This window comes from Stenella coeruleoalba, assembly GCF_951394435.1.
Source record: "Stenella coeruleoalba genome assembly, contig: scaffold_118, whole genome shotgun sequence".
NCBI classification, from domain to species: domain Eukaryota; kingdom Metazoa; phylum Chordata; class Mammalia; order Artiodactyla; family Delphinidae; genus Stenella; species Stenella coeruleoalba.
The window spans coordinates 322,405-335,865 of record NW_027646071.1 but is presented as its reverse complement, the minus strand read 5'-3'; the positions used below and the strand labels follow the sequence as shown (position 1 = coordinate 335,865).

Here is a 13,461-nt window from a genome sequence, read left to right as displayed (position 1 = left end):
GAAGATGAACAGGAATAGCGAGAACCAATGAGAGACTAGCTGGAGGTGTCTGGACGGGCAAATTTAACTCTCATTTCCCACCAGGAAGAGGAAATAACCAAAGGCTCAGCGTGCCATGCCGGAACCAGATTAGGGCCTGAAGCCATCCTGCGGTGTTGCGGCCAGCTCACAAGAAAGCAAGTTGAAGAAAGGAGCTCAGGGGCACTGTAATTCACAAACCTGCAGAGTTATAAATGACAGCTATCGTCCAAAAATAGACTGAAGTAAGGCTGCCAAGAGGACTTGAAAGCGGGGCAGAATTGCAGGAAACCGATTTCAGGAGGTAGACTGGAATTGCATTGAAAGCATAGGAAAAGAGGCAGAACGTCCACAATGATGCACTTGGCCAAAAAGGGCGTATGCGTTTTTTCCTGAATATATTCAGGAAAAAACGCATACGCCCTTTTTGGCCAACCAAGCAAGCTTGCAAAGGAAATCTGCACTACAATGAAGTCTCACTTCCCCCCGGTCAAAAGGGCCATCTGAAAAAAGTGTAAAATCCAGAAAGGCAGGACAGGCCATGGAGAACTGGGAGCCTTGTTATGCTGATGGGCGGGATGTAAATTGCCAACAACCACTCGGGAGAAGTGTATGGTGTTTCCTGAAACATCTAAAAAACAAAGCAACAGAACCTAGGGCACTTCCACTTATGGTCCTATAGCTTAGGGAAATTAAAATCAAAAAGACACAGCCACCCCAAAGTTTGGAACGGCTCTGTTTACAAGAACCTCGTTTACAGTACAAGTTCAACATCGCAGAAAGTGAAAAATGGATAAAGAAGTTGTGGTATTTACTTACAAAGCAATATCACACAGCAATGAAATCTGTGTCATCAGGCCCTTAGCAGCACAATGAGTGGATTCAGGTATGATGATTCTAACTGAAATAAGTCACACAGAAAAAGAAACATCATAAGATATCAGTAATACACGGAATGGAAACTTGGCTACACAGGAACTGAATTACAGAACAGAACAGGGTCTCAAATTTAGAAAACCATCTTATGCTTGCTTAAGCGTAAAGGTGAGTTGGGGTGCTGCATAAAACCAGAGATTGAAATGAGCACAGATAAAGTTCCTTAAGTCAAATATGGAATAGACAAGAGCTACTCCTTGCTCAACGAAATGGACTCAACACCGCATATTAAACGCCTAAGAATGTACCTGACTAGTAAGTATCTTAAAACCTATGGATTGCTATGTCTCCAAAAGAGAATCAAGCATGTGTACAGGGGCATAAACGCAGCAGTGATAGGATTGGAGAGGTTCGGTGAGCAAATGAACACCCTTTGCAGTCATATTGCATGGTACCCATTACACGGGTCTCAACTCTCCAGGTTTAAGGTATTCTTCCTTCAGCTAAAACATGCATGTGGAACCCAGAGTATGATCAATCATGTGATCGGGAGACGTGTTCAAATATGTCTCAGTTTTCGTACCCTGGTACTCGGGTGCAACATTCCAGACGCTTTACTAACACTCTCCCCACTTGGAGAGTCAGTCCCTTTAACCTCCTGTTTGGCCCAGTTTGCAATTTCTGCGGAAGATGAACAGGAATAGCGAGAACCAATGAGAGGCTAGCTGGAGGTGTCTGGACGGGCAAATTTAACTCTCATTTCCCACCAGGAAGAGGAATTAACCAAAGGCTCAGCATGCCGGGCCGGAACCAGATTAGGGCCTGAAGCCATCCTGCGGTGTTGCGGCCAGGTCACAAGAAAGCGAGTTGAAGAAAGGAGCTCAGGGGCACTGTAATTCACAAACCTGCAGAGTTATAAATGACAGCTATCGTCCAAAAATAGACTGAAGTAAGGCTGCCAAGAGGACTTGAAAGCGGGGCAGAATTGCAGGAAACCGATTTCAGGAGGTAGACTGGAATTGCATTGAAAGCATAGGAAAAGAGGCAGAACGTCCACAATGATGCACTTGGCCAAAAAGGGCGTATGCGTTTTTTCCTGAATATATTCAGGAAAAAACGCATACGCCCTTTTTGGCCAACCAAGCAAGCTTGCAAAGGAAATCTGCACTACAATGAAGTCTCACTTCCCCCCGGTCAAAAGTGCCATCTGAAAAAAGTGTAAAATCCAGAAAGGCAACAGGCCATTGAGAACTGGGAGCCTTGTTATGCTGATGGGCGGGATGTAAATTGCCAACAGACACTTGGGAGAAGTGTATGGTGTTTCCTGAAACATCTAAAAAACAAAGCAACAGAGCCTAGGGCACTTCCACTTATGGTCCTATAGCTTAGGGAAATTAAAATCAAAAAGACACAGCCACCCCAAAGTTTGGAACGGCTCTGTTTACAAGAACCTCGTTTACAGTACAAGTTCAACATCGCAGAAAGTGAAAAATGGATAAAGAAGTTGTGGTATTCACTTACAAAGCAATATCACTCAGCAATGAAATCTATGTCATCAGGCCCTTAGCAGCACAATGAGTGGATTCAGGTATGATGATTCTAACTGAAATAAGTCACACAGAAAAAGAAACATCATAAGATATCAGTAATACACGGAATGTAAACTTGGCTACACAGGAACTGAATTACAGAACAGAACAGGGTCTCAAATTTAGAAAACCAACTTATGCTTGCTTAAGGGGAAAGGTGAGTTGGGGTGCTGCATAAAACCAGAGATTGAAATGAGCACAGATAAACTTCCTTAAGTCAAATATGGAATAGACAAGAGCTACTCCTTGCTCAACGAAATGGACTCAACACCGCATATTAAACGCCTAAGAATGTACCTGACTAGTAAGTATCTTAAAACCTATGGATTGCTATGTCTCCGAAAGAGAATCAAGCATGTGTACAGGGGCATAAACGCAGCAGTGATAGGATTGGAGAGGTTCGGTGAGCAAATGAAGACCCTTTGAAGTCATATTGCATGGTACCCATTACACGGGTCTCAACTCTCCAGGTTTAAGGTATTCTTCCTTCAGCTAAAACATGCATGTGGAACCCAAGTATGATCAACCATGTGAACGGGAGACGTGTTCAAATATGTCTCAGTTTTCCTCCCCTGGTACTCGGGTGCAACATTCCAGACGCTTTACTAACACTCTCCCCACTTGGAGAGTCAGCGCCTTTAACCTCCTGTTTGGCCCAGTTTGCAATTTCTGCGGAAGATGAACAGGAATAGCGAGAACCAATGAGAGACTAGCTGGAGGTGTCTGGACGGGCAAATTTAACTCTCATTTCCCACCAGGAAGAGGAAATAACCAAAGGCTCAGCGTGCCATGCCGGAACCAGATTAGGGCCTGAAGCCATCCTGCGGTGTTGCGGCCAGCTCACAAGAAAGCAAGTTGAAGAAAGGAGCTCAGGGGCACTGTAATTCACAAACCTGCAGAGTTATAAATGACAGCTATCGTCCAAAAATAGACTGAAGTAAGGCTGCCAAGAGGACTTGAAAGCGGGGCAGAATTGCAGGAAACCGATTTCAGGAGGTAGACTGGAATTGCATTGAAAGCATAGGAAAAGAGGCAGAACGTCCACAATGATGCACTTGGCCAAAAAGGGCGTATGCGTTTTTTCCTGAATATATTCAGGAAAAAACGCATACGCCCTTTTTGGCCAACCAAGCAAGCTTGCAAAGGAAATCTGCACTACAATGAAGTCTCACTTCCCCCCGGTCAAAAGGGCCATCTGAAAAAAGTGTAAAATCCAGAAAGGCAGGACAGGCCATGGAGAACTGGGAGCCTTGTTATGCTGATGGGCGGGATGTAAATTGCCAACAACCACTCGGGAGAAGTGTATGGTGTTTCCTGAAACATCTAAAAAACAAAGCAACAGAACCTAGGGCACTTCCACTTATGGTCCTATAGCTTAGGGAAATTAAAATCAAAAAGACACAGCCACCCCAAAGTTTGGAACGGCTCTGTTTACAAGAACCTCGTTTACAGTACAAGTTCAACATCGCAGAAAGTGAAAAATGGATAAAGAAGTTGTGGTATTTACTTACAAAGCAATATCACACAGCAATGAAATCTGTGTCATCAGGCCCTTAGCAGCACAATGAGTGGATTCAGGTATGATGATTCTAACTGAAATAAGTCACACAGAAAAAGAAACATCATAAGATATCAGTAATACACGGAATGGAAACTTGGCTACACAGGAACTGAATTACAGAACAGAACAGGGTCTCAAATTTAGAAAACCATCTTATGCTTGCTTAAGCGTAAAGGTGAGTTGGGGTGCTGCATAAAACCAGAGATTGAAATGAGCACAGATAAAGTTCCTTAAGTCAAATATGGAATAGACAAGAGCTACTCCTTGCTCAACGAAATGGACTCAACACCGCATATTAAACGCCTAAGAATGTACCTGACTAGTAAGTATCGTAAAACCTATGGATTGCTATGTCTCCAAAAGAGAATCAAGCATGTGTACAGGGGCATAAACGCAGCAGTGATAGGATTGGAGAGGTTCGGTGAGCAAATGAACACCCTTTGCAGTCATATTGCATGGTACCCATTACACGGGTCTCAACTCTCCAGGTTTAAGGTATTCTTCCTTCAGCTAAAACATGCATGTGGAACCCAGAGTATGATCAATCATGTGATCGGGAGACGTGTTCAAATATGTCTCAGTTTTCATACCCTGGTACTCGGGTGCAACATTCCAGACGCTTTACTAACACTCTCCCCACTTGGAGAGTCAGTCCCTTTAACCTCCTGTTTGGCCCAGTTTGCAATTTCTGCGGAAGATGAACAGGAATAGCGAGAACCAATGAGAGGCTAGCTGGAGGTGTCTGGACGGGCAAATTTAACTCTCATTTCCCACCAGGAAGAGGAATTAACCAAAGGCTCAGCATGCCGGGCCGGAACCAGATTAGGGCCTGAAGCCATCCTGCGGTGTTGCGGCCAGGTCACAAGAAAGCGAGTTGAAGAAAGGAGCTCAGGGGCACTGTAATTCACAAACCTGCAGAGTTATAAATGACAGCTATCGTCCAAAAATAGACTGAAGTAAGGCTGCCAAGAGGACTTGAAAGCGGGGCAGAATTGCAGGAAACCGATTTCAGGAGGTAGACTGGAATTGCATTGAAAGCATAGGAAAAGAGGCAGAACGTCCACAATGATGCACTAGGCCAAAAAGGGCGTATGCGTTTTTTCCTGAATATATTCAGGAAAAAACGCATATGCCCTTTTTGGCCAACCAAGCAAGCTTGCAAAGGAAATCTGCACTACAATGAAGTCTCACTTCCCCCCGGTCAAAAGGGCCATCTGAAAAAAGTGTAAAATCCAGAAAGGCAGGACAGGCCATTGAGAACTGGGAGCCTTGTTATGCTGATGGGCGGGATGTAAATTGCCAACAGACACTCGGGAGAAGTGTATGGTGTTTCCTGAAACATCTAAAAAACAAAGCAACAGAGCCTAGGGCACTTCCACTTATGGTCCTATAGCTTAGGGAAATTAAAATCAAAAAGGCACAGCCACCCCAAAGTTTGGAACGGCTCTGTTTACAAGAACCTCGTTTACAGTACAAGTTCAACATCGCAGAAAGTGAAAAATGGATAAAGAACTTGTGGTACTTACGTACAATGCAGTATCACTCAGCAATTAAATCTATGTCATCAGGCCCGTAGCAGCATAATGAGTAGATTCAGGTACGATGATTCTAACTGAAATAAGTCACACAGAAAAAGAAACATCATAAGATATCACTAATACACGGAATGGAAACTTGGCTACACAGGAACTGAATTCCAAAACAGAACAGGTTCTCAAATTTAGAAAACCAACTTATGCTTGCTTAAGGGGAAAGGTGAGTTGGGGTGCTGCATAAAACCAGAGATTGAAATGAGCACAGATAAAGTTCCTTAAGCCAAATATGGAATAGACAAGAGCTACTCCTTGCTCAATGAAATGGACTCAACACCGCATATTAAACGCCTAAGAATGTACCTGACTAGTAAGTATCGTAAAACCTATGGATTGCTATGTCTCCGAAAGAGAATCAAGCATGTGTACAGGGGCATAAACGCAGCAGTGATAGGATTGGAGAGGTTCGGTGAGCAAATGAAGACCCTTTGAATTCATATTGCATGGTACCCATTACATGGGTCTCAACTCTCCAGGTTTAAGGTATTCTTCCTTCAGCTAAAACATGCATGTGGAACCCAAGTATGATCAACCATGTGAACGGGAGACGTGTTCAAATATGTCTCAGTTTTCCTCCCCTGGTACTCGGGTGCAACATTCCAGACGCTTTACTAACACTCTCCCCACTTGGAGAGTCAGCGCCTTTAACCACCTGTTTGGCCCAGTTTGCAATTTCTGCGGAAGATGAACAGGAATAGCGAGAACCAATGAGAGGCTAGCTGGAGGTGTCTGGACGGGCAAATTTAACTCTCATTTCCCACCAGGAAGAGGAAATAACCAAAGGTTCAGCGTGCCGTACCGGAACCAGATTAGGGCCTGAAGCCATCCTGCGGTGTTGCGGCCAGCTCAAAAGAAAGCGAGTTGAAGAAAGGAGCTCAGGGGCACTGTAATTCACAAACCTGCAGAGTTATAAATGACAGCTATCGTCCAAAAATAGACTGAAGTAAGGCTGCCAAGAGGACTTGAAAGCGGGGCAGAATTGCAGGAAACCGATTTCAGGAGGTAGACTGGAATTGCTTTGAAAGCATAGGAAAAGAGGCAGAACGTCCACAATGATGCACTTGGCCAAAAAGGGCGTATGCGTTTTTTCCTGAATATATTCAGGAAAAAACGCATACGCCCTTTTTGGCCAACCAAGCAAGCTTGCAAAGGAAATCTGCACTACAATGAAGTCTCACTTCCCCCCAGTCAAAAGGGCCATCTGAAAAAAGTGTAAAATCCAGAAAGGCAGGACAGGCCATGGAGAACTGGGAGCCTTGTTATGCTGATGGGCGGGATGTAAATTGCCAACAGACACTCGGGAGAAGTGTATGGTGTTTCCTGAAACATCTAAAAAACAAAGCAACAGAGCCTAGGGCACTGCCACTTATGGTCCTATAGCTTAGGGAAATTAAAATCAAAAAGACACAGCCACCCCAACGTTTGGGACGCCTCCGTTTACAAGAACCTCGTTTACAGTACAAGTTCAACATCGCAGAAAGTGAAAAATGGATAAAGAACTTGTGGTACTTACGTACAATGCAGTATCACTCAGCAATGAAATCTATGTCATCAGGCCCGTAGCAGCATAATGAGTGGATTCAGGTACGATGATTCTAACTGAAGTAAGTCACACAGAAAAAGAAACATCATAAGATATCACTAATACACGGAATGTAAACTTGGCTACACAGGAACTGCATTCCAAAACAGAACAGGGTCTCAAATTTAGAAAACCAACTTATGCTTGCTTAAGGGGAAAGGTGAGTTGGGTTGCTGCATAAAACCAGAGATTGAAATGAGCACAGATAAAGTTCCTTAAGCCAAATATGGAATAGACAAGAGCTACTCCTTGCTCAACGAAATGGACTCAAAACCCCATATTAAACCCCTAAGAATGTACCTGACTAGTAAGTATCTTAAAACCTATGGATTGCTATGTCTCCAAAAGAGAATCAAGCGTGTGTACAGGGGCATAAACGCAGCAGTGATAGGATTGGAGAGGTTCGGTGAGCAAATGAAGACCCTTTGAAGTCATATTGCATGGTACCCATTACACGGGTCTCAACTCTGCAGGTTTAAGGTATTCTTCCTTCAGCTAAAACATGCATGTGGAACCCAGAGTATCATCAACCATGTGAACGGGAGACGTGTTCAAATATGTCTCAGTTTTCCTCCCCTGGTACTCGGGTGCAACATTCCAGACGCTTTACTAACACTCTCCCCACTTGGAGAGTCAGTCCCTTTAAACTCCTGTTTGGCCCAGTTTGCAATTTCTGCGGAAGATGAACAGGAATAGCGAGAACCAATGAGAGGCTAGCTGGAGGTGTCTGGACGGGCAAATTTAACTCTCATTTCCCACCAGGAAGAGGAAATAACCAAAGGCTCAGCGTGCCGTGCCGGAACCAGCTTAGGGCCTGAAGCCATCCTGCGGTGTTGCGGCCAGCTCAAAAGAAAGCGAGTTGAAGAAAGGAGCTCAGGGGCACTGTAATTCACAAACCTGCAGAGTTATAAATGACAGCTATCGTCGAAAAATAGACTGAAGTAAGGCTGCCAAGAGGACTTGAAAGCGGGGCAGAATTGCAGGAAACCGATTTCAGGAGGTAGACTGGAATTGCATTGAAAGCATAGGAAAAGAGGCAGAACGTCCACAATGATGCACTTGGCCAAAAAGGGCGTATGCGTTTTTTCCTGAATATATTCAGGAAAAAACGCATACGCCCTTTTTGGCCAACCAAGCAAGCTTGCAAAGGAAATCTGCACTACAATGAAGTCTCACTTCCCCCCGGTCAAAACGGCCATCTGAAAAAAGTGTAAAATCCAGAAAGGCAGGACAAGCCATGGAGAACTGGGAGCCTTGTTATGCTGATGGGCGGGTTGTAAATTGCCAACAACCACTCGGGAGAAGTGTATGGTGTTTCCTGAAACATCTAAAAAACAAAGCAACAGAACCTAGGGCACTTCCACTTATGGTCCTATAGCTTAGGGAAATTAAAATCAAAAAGACACAACCACCCCAAAGTTTGGAACGGCTCTGTTTACAAGAACCTCGTTTACAGTACAAGTTCAACATCGCAGAAAGTGAAAAATGGATAAAGAAGTTGTGGTATTTACTTACAAAGCAATATCACTCAGCAATGAAATCTGTGTCATCAGGCCCTTAGCAGCATAATGAGTGGATTCAGGTACGATGATTCTAACTGAAGTAAGTCACACAGAAAAAGAAACATCATAAGATATCACTAATACACGGAATGTAAACTTGGCTACACAGGAACTGCATTCCAAAACAGAACAGGGTCTCAAATTTAGAAAACCAACTTATGCTTGCTTAAGGGGAAAGGTGAGTTGGGTTGCTGCATAAAACCAGAGATTGAAATGAGCACAGATAAAGTTCCTTAAGCCAAATATGGAATAGACAAGAGCTACTCCTTGCTCAACGAAATGGACTCAAAACCCCATATTAAACCCCTAAGAATGTACCTGACTAGTAAGTATCTTAAAACCTATGGATTGCTATGTCTCCAAAAGAGAATCAAGCGTGTGTACAGGGGCATAAACGCAGCAGTGATAGGATTGGAGAGGTTCGGTGAGCAAATGAAGACCCTTTGAAGTCATATTGCATGGTACCCATTACACGGGTCTCAACTCTGCAGGTTTAAGGTATTCTTCCTTCAGCTAAAACATGCATGTGGAACCCAGAGTATCATCAACCATGTGAACGGGAGACGTGTTCAAATATGTCTCAGTTTTCCTCCCCTGGTACTCGGGTGCAACATTCCAGACGCTTTACTAACACTCTCCCCACTTGGAGAGTCAGTCCCTTTAAACTCCTGTTTGGCCCAGTTTGCAATTTCTGCGGAAGATGAACAGGAATAGCGAGAACCAATGAGAGGCTAGCTGGAGGTGTCTGGACGGGCAAATTTAACTCTCATTTCCCACCAGGAAGAGGAAATAACCAAAGGCTCAGCGTGCCGTGCCGGAACCAGCTTAGGGCCTGAAGCCATCCTGCGGTGTTGCGGCCAGCTCAAAAGAAAGCGAGTTGAAGAAAGGAGCTCAGGGGCACTGTAATTCACAAACCTGCAGAGTTATAAATGACAGCTATCGTCGAAAAATAGACTGAAGTAAGGCTGCCAAGAGGACTTGAAAGCGGGGCAGAATTGCAGGAAACCGATTTCAGGAGGTAGACTGGAATTGCATTGAAAGCATAGGAAAAGAGGCAGAACGTCCACAATGATGCACTTGGCCAAAAAGGGCGTATGCGTTTTTTCCTGAATATATTCAGGAAAAAACGCATACGCCCTTTTTGGCCAACCAAGCAAGCTTGCAAAGGAAATCTGCACTACAATGAAGTCTCACTTCCCCCCGGTCAAAAGGGCCATCTGAAAAAAGTGTAAAATCCAGAAAGGCAGGACAAGCCATGGAGAACTGGGAGCCTTGTTATGCTGATGGGCGGGTTGTAAATTGCCAACAACCACTCGGGAGAAGTGTATGGTGTTTCCTGAAACATCTAAAAAACAAAGCAACAGAACCTAGGGCACTTCCACTTATGGTCCTATAGCTTAGGGAAATTAAAATCAAAAAGACACAGCCACCCCAAAGTTTGGAACGGCTCTGTTTACAAGAACCTCGTTTACAGTACAAGTTCAACATCGCAGAAAGTGAAAAATGGATAAAGAAGTTGTGGTATTTACTTACAAAGCAATATCACTCAGCAATGAAATCTGTGTCATCAGGCCCTTAGCAGCACAATGAGTGGATTCAGGTATGATGATTCTAACTGAAGTAAGTCACACAGAAAAAGAAACATCATAAGATATCAGTAATACACGGAATGTAAACTTGGCTACACAGGAACTGAATTACAGAACAGAACAGGGTCTCAAATTTAGAAAACCAACTTATGCTTGCTTAAGGGTAAAGGTGAGTTGGGGTGCTGCATAAAACCAGAGATTGAAATGAGCACAGATAAACTTCCTTAAGTCAAATATGGAATAGACAAGAGCTACTCCTTGCTCAACGAAATGGACTCAACACCGCATATTAAACGCCTAAGAATGTACCTGACTAGTAAGTATCGTAAAACCTATGGATTGCTATGTCTCCGAAAGAGAATCAAGCATGTGTACAGGGGCATAAACGCAGCAGTGATAGGATTGGAGAGGTTCAGTGAGCAAATGAAGACCCTTTGAAGTCATATTGCATGGTACCCATTTCACGGGTCTCAACTCTCCAGGTTTAAGGTATTCTTCCTTCAGCTAAAACATGCATGTGGAACCCAAGTATGATCAACCATGTGAACGGGAGACGTGTTCAAATATGTCTCAGTTTTCCTCCCCTGGTACTCGGGTGCAACATTCCAGACGCTTTACTAACACTCTCCCCACTTGGAGAGTCAGCGCCTTTAACCTCCTGTTTGGCCCAGTTTGCAATTTCTGTGGAAGATGAACAGGAATAGCGAGAACCAATGAGAGACTAGCTGGAGGTGTCTGGACGGGCAAATTTAACTCTCATTTCCCACCAGGAAGAGGAAATAACCAAAGGCTCAGCGTGCCGTGCCGGAACCAGATTAGGGCCTGAAGCCATCCTGCGGTGTTGCGGCCAGCTCAAAAGAAACCGAGTTGAAGAAAGGAGCTCAGGGGCACTGTAATTCACAAACCTGCAGAGTTATAAATGACAGCTATCGTCCAAAAATAGACTGAAGTAAGGCTGCCAAGAGGACTTGAAAGCGGGGCAGAATTGCAGGAAACCGATTTCAGGAGGTAGACTGGAATTGCATTGAAAGCATAGGAAAAGAGGCAGAACGTCCACAATGATGCACTTGGCCAAAAAGGGCGTATGCGTTTTTTCCTGAATATATTCAGGAAAAAACGCATACGCCCTTTTTGGCCAACCAAGCAAGCTTGCAAAGGAAATCTGCACTACAATGAAGTCTCACTTCCCCCCGGTCAAAAGGGCCATCTGAAAAAAGTGTAAAATCCAGAAAGGCAGGACAGGCCATGGAGAACTGGGAGCCTTGTTATGCTGATGGGCGGGATGTAAATTGCCAACAACCACTCAGGAGAAGTGTATGGTGTTTCCTGAAACATCTAAAAAACAAAGCAACAGAACCTAGGGCACTTCCACTTATGGTCCTATAGCTTAGGGAAATTAAAATCAAAAAGACACAGCCACCCCAAACTTTGGAACGGCTCTGTTTACAAGAACCTCGTTTACAGTACAAGTTCAACATCGCAGAAAGTGAAAAATGGATAAAGAAGTTGTGGTATTTACTTACAAAGCAATATCACTCAGCAATGAAATCTGTGTCATCAGGCCCTTAGCAGCACAATGAGTGGATTCAGGTATGATGATTCTAACTGAAATAAGTCACACAGAAAAAGAAACATCATAAGATATCAGTAATACACTGAATGTAAACTTGGCTACACAGGAACTGAATTACAGAACAGAACAGGGTCTCAAATTTAGAAAACCAACTTATTCTTGCTTAAGAGTAAAGGTGAGTTGGGGTGCTGCATAAAACCAGAGATTGAAATGAGCACAGATAAAGTTCCTTAAGCCAAATATGGAATAGACAAGAGCTACTCCTTGCTCAACGAAATGGACTCAACACCCCATATTAAACGCCTAAGAATGTACCTGACTAGTAAGAGACCCTTTGAAGTCATATTGCATGGTACCCATTTCACGGGTCTCAACTCTCCAGGTTTAAGGTATTCTTCCTTCAGCTAAAACATGCATGTGGAACCCAAGTATGATCAACCATGTGAACGGGAGACGTGTTCAAATATGTCTCAGTTTTCCTCCCCTGGTACTCGGGTGCAACATTCCAGACGCTTTACTAACACTCTCCCCACTTGGAGAGTCAGCGCCTTTAACCTCCTGTTTGGCCCAGTTTGCAATTTCTGCGGAAGATGAACAGGAATAGCGAGAACCAATGAGAGACTGGCTGGAGGTGTCTGGACGGGCAAATTTAACTCTCATTTCCCACCAGGAGGAGGAAATAACCAAAGGCTCAGCATGCCATGCCGGAACCAGATTAGGGCCTGTAGCCATCCTGCGGTGTTGCGGCCAGGTCACAAGAAAGCAAGTTGAAGAAAGGAGCTCAGGGGCACTGTAATTCACAAACCTGCAGAGTTATAAATGACAGCTATCGTCCAAAAATAGACTGAAGTAAGGCTGCCAAGAGGACTTGAAAGCGGGGCAGAATTGCAGGAAACCGATTTCAGGAGGTAGACTGGAATTGCATTGAAAGCATAGGAAAAGAGGCAGAACGTCCACAATGATGCACTTGGCCAAAAAGGGCGTATGCGTTTTTTCCTGAATATATTCAGGAAAAAACGCATACGCCCTTTTTGGCCAACCAAGCAAGCTTGCAAAGGAAATCTGCACTACAATGAAGTCTCACTTCCCCCCGGTCAAAAGGGCCATCTGAAAAAAGTGTAAAATCCAGAAAGGCAGGACAAGCCATGGAGAACTGGGAGCCTTGTTATGCTGATGGGCGGGTTGTAAATTGCCAACAACCACTCGGGAGAAGTGTATGGTGTTTCCTGAAACATCTAAAAAACAAAGCAACAGAGCCTAGGGCACTTCCACTTATGGTCCTATAGCTTAGGGAAATTAAAATCAAAAAGACACAGCCACCCCAAATTTTGGGACGCCTCCGTTTACAAGAACCTCGTTTACCGTACAAGTTCAATATCACAGAAAGTGAAAAATGGATAAAGAACTTGTGGTACTTACGTACAATGCAGTATCACTCAGCAATGAAATCTATGTCATCAGGCCCGTAGCAGCATAATGAGTGGAATCAGGTACGATGATTCTAACTGAAATAAGTCAC

At 44.1% G+C, this 13,461-nt stretch overlaps 1 long non-coding RNA gene across 38 annotated transcripts in view; it reads right to left on the bottom strand.

The window, feature by feature from the left end:
* Nucleotides 1-13,461, bottom strand: part of LOC307181360 — a 968,012-nt gene that overhangs the window by 641,851 nt on the left and 312,700 nt on the right. Inside the window, exon 1 of one of the 38 annotated variants that reach the window (XR_013826559.1) lies at nucleotides 834-901. The exons of the other annotated variants lie outside the window; for them this stretch is intronic. This is a non-coding gene — a long non-coding RNA (uncharacterized lncRNA). Of the gene's footprint in view, nucleotides 1-833; nucleotides 902-13,461 lie in introns of those variants that run through there. 38 annotated transcript variants of the gene reach the window in all.